Below are 7,944 nucleotides of genomic sequence, written 5' to 3' on the forward strand. Positions count from 1 at the left end.
ATTCTATTTTTTTGAAAAAATATAAATATGTGAGGAATTTCCCTTAGACGTGGGAAAATAGCCCAATATTTTGTAAACCCAAGACATCTTGGATATTTTTTGAAGAGAAAATGAATGAAGCAGTTTTTTCTCGAGAAGCGTGATAGTTAAGGAATTTTGAGCAAATAAAATAAAAATTAAATTTTGCTCAAGAGTAAAAGTCGAACTAAGCAATATAACCTAAGATATCACCCAAGCCTAGGGTAGTCATCCTTGGCTCAAGTCAATCGAGCTGAAGAAGAATGGCGCTGACTTGAGGTTTCGAGTTCCTTCTGCTGCAATATTTTTCGAGATCTCAGAACTGACTCCTCGAGTGGAGCAAAGGAAAGGACAAAGTCTAGTGTAACACCCTGCCCCATTAGAGGGCGTGCCACTATGCTGGGGCCCATCATATACATACATGATCCCTTTCCTTATTCATTTCTCATACATCAAATGTCATGTCAAAAGGAAACCCCCAGCAAATCATTAAAAATGCAGAAGCGATAACCGAAACTTGATATGGTACATAATCAACTCACTATATTTAAAATAATATAAAAATTCGTACCATATATTACCATCATATCCTCAAATACATAAATACATTGAGACACATTTCCCGAGATAACATCTAAACACCCTAGGTGCAATCATATGATACCTCAAAAATACATAGCCATTTCTCAACAAATAAAATACTGGAATCTCCTACTGAATCCATCGGTCACGCCATCACGTGCTGTCATATCTCAACATGCTCCTTGCCCTAACTGCAAGTCTCAACTGGAACGTTGAATGTTCCAGGAGCATAACCCATTAGAAGATGAAACTTCTAGTGAGGATCCAAAAACATATATATGAATGCATGATGCAATAACATGAACAACATTTGCCCTTAGGGGGCGTTTGGTACAGGAGAAATTTTAAGATTCCTAGGAATGTTAGGTTGAGAATCTGTATTCTCATGTTTGGTACAACTTTTTTATAAAAATAATCCTGAGAAATAGGATTCCCGGGAATAATTTTTAAGCAAGTTTCCCACAAAAAGATTTCCATACGGGGGGTTGGGAATCCAAGTTTCCCATGGACTTGGAAATGTTTTTAACAAATAAAAAGACTAAAACATCCTTTACCCTTTTATAACCCCATACAAATATATTATATATATGTAATATATTTATATTAAATATATTATATATACATATATGTATATATATTATATATTAAATATAAAAATAAATTATAATATATTTATATTATTTATTATAAAATATTATACATATTAAAGTAGATATTCATACAAACATATATATTATGTATATATTATATATATATACACATGCATATATATACATAAATAAAAAATTAAATAAGGGTAATTTTGAAAAAAGAACATGAATTCCCAAGAATGTTACATTTAAACCAAACATAGGAATGTAAAATTCTCAGAAAAGAATACTCAACATTCCTGAGAATGTTTAAATCTATCCAAACATAGAATTGCATAAATCTTGGAAATCAAAGATTTTCAAGAGCATTCCCAAGAATTATGAATTCTAGGAATTTAAAAACTTATCCCGTACCAAACGCCCCCTTAATGTAACTTCCCTGGCCCGCAAGCGCGGCTAGGAATCCTAAGCAAATCCCGAACCTCTGCAGGATAAGTCTAACGTTATTCCCTCAACACCCTTGGGGAATTACGGCTACACTCTAGGGGCGACATCCCATTCCCATGCACAAATATCAATATGACAATAATATCGTGCCATGCAATTATCACGACTTTCAATGTAATATGACAAAATGAACATTGCATTCATAAATAGCATGCATATAAGCAATCATATCATAAAAATAAGTTCTTGTGAGAAAACCACTTACCTTTGCCTAAAGATCAAGACACCTCGAAAAGCGTGCATCGCCTCGATATGCGTGCCCTGACCTCGATTCTCGTGCAAATCCTCAATTCTCGCACACCACCTTGATTCTTGCGCCCTACCTTGATTCTGGTGCACTAACCATGATTTTCGTACATCTCCTTAATTTTCGTGCACCGCCTCGATATTCGTGGCAAACCTCGAAATGATTAGCCGAACAATTTTTCTAGCCAAAATATCCAAAAAATTACTAAATCTCCAAATCCTATTTTTCAGGATTTTTCTGGAATTTTTCAATATTTTTCTCAATTTCTTTTCCTTTTTTCTTTTTCTTTTTCTTTTCTTTTTCTTTTTTTTTCTTCTTATTCTTTTTCTTCTTCTTCTCTTTCTTCTTCTTCTTCCACGCTTGTAACTCCCGCGCACCTGCACCTTGCTCCAGCCGCCGCATGGCCCTTCGCCGGCCTCCACCCGGCCGCCTCGAACTCTCCAAAGCCCGGCGCCGTACACGCTCGCTGCTAGCCGTCGCTTGTGGCCGCATTGGCCGCGGCTGGTTACTAGTTCGGCACAATCGCCTATGACCATGGCTTCCATGGCCGCACCAGCTGCCTCCCGAGCCCCTCGAGCTGCCATGGCCGCGGCTTGCGGCCATGGTTGTTGTCCGCTCCTTGCGGCTAGCTTTGGCTGCTTCCGGGCTTCCTTGCATCGACTCCAGCTCCTCCCTCGATCACCTGGATGCTTGCTCGTAGCAATGGCTGCCCATGCTCGCTCTCTGTTTAGCCATAGCTTGCGGTTGTGGCTGCCTTCTTCATTTCCATTTTACATTTCTTCTTCCATCTCTTCTCTATTTATAGCCAAAGCACCAACTTAAACTTGCTTGGCGATCACTCTCGACAATCTCTACCCAATGCTCTCACCTAGGGAACCAGGAACCAATTTAATCATTCTTCTCTAATTTCTCAAACCAAAAGAAAACAAGTTGCAGAATTGCCTCCCTACTGCTCGCGCATGTATGTATATATAATATACACTTTACACATTTAATCCTCCTAATTACACCTTATTTCACTTGAGAATTGCCTTAGTCACACTTAAGGATTAAATACTTGCACTTAGGCCCTCAAAACCAAAAACACAAAATTAATAACTCAAGATTACTCGATAATGACGATTCTGCCCAAGTGTCCTCACCGGGCTATCGTTTCGTCTTGAAACCACTGAAGGGTTGTTTCTCATGAAAAATCGAAGCCCCATCAAGCTTCCATTGACTTCCGATAAGTCGTCTATAACAATTCAATTTTTGCAGCCTAATTGGCAGCTACCTTTTTGTTGTACCGAAAACTATTCCCGATCTCATTTCTTTCTGCACCATAAATCCTATCTCGGGGTGCTCGTTAATGCCACGTCATTTCCTTTGGCATCTCGGCTCCAAGGGCACTCCCGACAGTTGATTCAGTTATTCATATGGTAATAAATTACTATTATACCCTCAATTTATTCTTAAATTCCATTTTTGCCTCAAGATAAATTACCCTTGAGTCCTTTAGAATTTCTTGGGTATTACATCTAGTGCCCACCTAGGACGTTTCTTGTTGAGACATAGTCCAACCCTTCCGAATCTGGACGATGGGTGAACAATTCGGTTGATTATTCACTCATGACACCCGTAGCTGGGAGCGGGGTGTTACACACTACAATAGGAATAGTTTTTCCCAACAATTATTTTTATATATAGCAGGAAGGAATGCTTTGAATTGCCAACAAATAGAGTGTGGAGGTCAAATATTTAAGGGGGTGTTTTGTGGAAATGACTGAATTGCCATAAATGGGTTAACTCAATTGCTGGAAAAAGAGTAAATAAAGAGGTCTAATATACATATGTATATATAAACATATATGTTGGAAAAACTTAAATAAATGAATTTGAAGAAAAAAATATTAAACCAAACTTACATGATTACACAGCGGAGATCGGATCAAAAAGTTGAATCATTGGTTAAACAAAGTTACAATGGATAACATGCATTTCCACAACCTAAGTGCCTCACACAAAGTTTTCTTCTGAATCAACAAGTTTTTCTTTTGTTTTTCAATGAGTTATACGAGAGATAGATAAACTATCTACCCACTTCCTCTATTAAATGAGAAGATAGTGCCATTGGCAGTTGTTTATGCAACCGCACACAACGTTTCAAATCTGGATCTGGGTTTAGAGTTGGATCCAGAACCCGTTATGGACCGATCTACTCAGGTATAACCCGGATTTACTTCATCTCTCACTCGCCCATAATGGGTTCACATACCCATATACACTCGTTTCTATGTGTGTTCCATACTAACAAATAAGTCATGCGACCAGCATATTCTTTTCCGGAAAGTTCATTGCTATACAACTGTAAGGTATATATAGCAGCTCCATTATTCAAGTAGAGTTTGTATGTTTTACCCCAAAATTATCAAGTCACATTTTTCATATTTAGATCTCAATTCAATTTAACACTTTTCAATAAAATTTGTATTCACAATTATAATTCAATGAATGATTATAATTGGTCAACTTGTGAATACATCCAAATATGACACTCAAATAGATCTTTCCTTCATCCTGAAATCTTTCCATCATAATTCAATTGCTTTTCCAGATATGCTCCATCCAACTGGATCATACATAGTCTTTGGTAGCATTCCAAGATAGTTGCACTGAATCATAATTTCAAGAAACAATTAAAGGTCAAAGGGTCTTTTACAAGATCCTTGTGACTTCGAGGCTCTCACACAACTAAAAGAAGAGATACATATCTTTTGTTACCTTGTTTTGGTTAAACTTTACACACGTGGTATGAAACAAGTGCTACTGTATTATTCTCCTTTTCTCATGGAGCGTATGTCTGTCATTGTATAAATACCGTACAGGTAATAGTTCAGATATACTCAGTATCTAACTTGAGTTCACAACTCTACTTTTCACATATTTTTTAAACATGACTCATACTTGACATTCTTAGACAAATAAGGTGAAAAGTGGGACCTTCACATTTCGACTACTCTTTATAGCCTTATCTTGATGACACATCAAGGCGATTTTGTTTTAAACTTGAGCTCTCATTTGCTCGCATTTATGATATGCTTAAAACTTATCTTTCATCTATGCACCACTCAGTCATGGATGCGGTTTCTTATGTGAGAAACCCAACCATCTGCCCGACATACCTTTAATTATTGCATGAAGTATTGTATATATGTGTAGGCATTATAAATTTGTGTACTAAACACAATTGGCATTAATAAAAAAAAATAGCATGAATCATTTAACTACATAAATTGGGAAAAAAATAATATTACATATCAATGTTCATAAGAATACATTTAACATCTATGCATTCCCAAAGATTTAACATAACTCTGAAATAAATCTCTTGAAATGGGTTTTGTGAATGGATCTGCTATCATTTTATGTGTAGAGATATACTTCAAGCACACATCTTTCTATACAATAATATCTCTCACAAAATTATATCTTGTGTCAATATGTTTAGTCTTCAAATGATATTTGGGATCCCTAGTGAACGCTATTGCAACTTGACTGTCACAATTCACAATAACAGAATTCAACAAGTCATTCACAACTCCCAAATGGTTCAGAAACCTTTTCAACCAAACAACTTCTTATATTGCAACTGATAATGCTACAAACTCGGCTTCCATAGTAGACAAAGCTACAAAAGTTTGTTTCTTGCTACTCCAAAAGATAACTCCATTGCCAAGTAGAAAAGCATATCCAGAGGTAGATTTTCTTTCATCTAAATTTCCTCCCCAGTCAGCATTAGTGTATCCCTCAAGATGCAGATTTTTTCCTTGATAACAAAGGGAATAAACTCACATAGACAAATAGAATATGTCATTTTCTAGGAAATTCTCTAGTGTCTTGGGCAAGCAAAAAGCAAAACATTGTTGCATTATCATCAACAAAAACTGAGTATGTAGCAGCTAGTCTTTGTTGTACACAAGTACTTTGGATCAAGCACCAACTAGAGGACTATGGCATACCCTTAGATAAAATACCAATCAAGTCTGACAACACTAGTACAATAGCTTTGTCTAAAAATCCCGTATTTCATGCAAGAACAAAGCATATATAAATTAAACATCATTTCTTGAGAGACCATGTTCAAAAAGAAGAAATTATTTTGGAATTAGTGAGCACAAATAATCAAGTAACTGATATTTTCACTAAGCCCTTGGATATTGCAAAGTTTAAACACTTTAGATCGTGTCTAAACTTGTTAGAAATTAAATTCTAGGCAAATCTCTCTCAAAATTCGGGTTTTAAGTGTTTTTGTCTATGTGAGTTTCGAAACATCAATATTAGGTGTCGAAACCTTCCATTCCAGAACATCATGTTTCGAAACATCGTGTTTCCTATTTCAAAACATAAAGCAGTTTATTTTCAATTAGGATTTGCAGAAAATTATATTTCGAAACATGTCTTCATATATTTCGAAACATGTCTTCCAGAAAGTTTTATTTCGAAACATTTTGTTCCATATTTTGAAACCTTAGAAAACATTGAGTTATATTTCAAAACATAGGGTCAATGTTTCAAAACATAAAGTCGACATTATAAATAACCGCGAGGGTCCGACTGCTTAGTTTCTTCCAGTTCTTCTCTTTGTTTCGAAACCCTGGCCCGCAAATCTTCTCATCTCTTTGTTCCAATCCAAAATCTCTACAAAATCACCATGGTTCGCACCAAGAAATCAGCCTAGAAAATTCAATGCACTGATCTCTTTCCTTATCTTCCTCGTCTTGATTTTCATGAAGGTTTTCCAGCCTTCAATCTTTTCCAATCTGATTTCTCCAAATGCGAGGTACTTCCTGATCATGTTTTTTATTTAGAACTGCTAGGTGAAGCAATTTTTTCATTTCTTGCCACTCTTCGTAGCAAAAAATGGTTACCCCTTCTAGAACTCAAAAAACTCGTATTGTTATATTATGTTTGCATGTTTTATTCCAATGCCCAAAGTTCCTTAATGGGCACGATTATAGTGATCGTTTCCAAACATTTACGCAAAACTCCGAATTTGAATTCACTCCTAAAACTCTAGCTCAATTTTTAGAAATTCTGGACAAAGGTGCCATTTATGTTCCTCATATGTTCGACTCGTTAAAAGCTTGTAAAACTATTTTCAAAAATCCAAATCTTGCAAAGTCCTTCACGAATTTGAATAACCTTTCAGTTGGTCTTCGTATTCTACATCTGATCGTTTATCAAGTGTTAAGTCCTCGAAAAGGAAATTTTACTAGACTCTACCCCAAAGATCTTTGGTTTTTGGAAAAACTTGTCAAGAACAAGGATATCAATCTTCCTTCAATTATGTGCAACAAAATGGTGAATGAACGTCATTGTCAGAACCAATCATTACCTTATGGATGTATCATCTCATGCTTCATTCAAACCCATTTTCGTCACCTAAAATCCTTAGCTATTTTGTCCAACAAATCCTCATCCATTTTTCCCGTCTCTCGACTTCCTATTTTCAATCACATCTCTTCTCAAAATGGGGTGTGTTTTCGACCAAACCCATTCCAAATATATTAAATTAGTCCATCATCACAAACATTTCCATCATGACAAAGACTCCGAGAATGCAAACGAAGGCAATGCTGAAGCCCCTATGCATGTTGCCCCCACACCTCACGAAGAAGCCAAATCCTCCTCTCAAGTTACCTCAAATATGTTTGCATCCCTTCAATCCTCCATAACTGAAGGCATTGCCACCATGTCTAAAAGATTTGAAGAAGCCATAGCGCTCCAACAAGCTTCTTTTTCATTTCACCTGCAAGCCCTAAATGATATAATGGATGTCAACTATCACCATAAATAGGAAACCTAGAAGAGTTAGTCAACAACCTTCATAGGGATGACTCTTCTAGCTCTCCATCTCATTAGACTTGTTTGTTGGGTTCCATATAATTTTTTGTGTCTTGTTAAACTCAAATGTAGTTATTTGAACTATGTCATGCATTCATGAGCTATGTTTTGTTGCTT

This window comes from Diospyros lotus, chromosome 7 (genome assembly GCF_014633365.1).
Source record: "Diospyros lotus cultivar Yz01 chromosome 7, ASM1463336v1, whole genome shotgun sequence".
NCBI lineage: Eukaryota > Viridiplantae > Streptophyta > Magnoliopsida > Ericales > Ebenaceae > Diospyros > Diospyros lotus.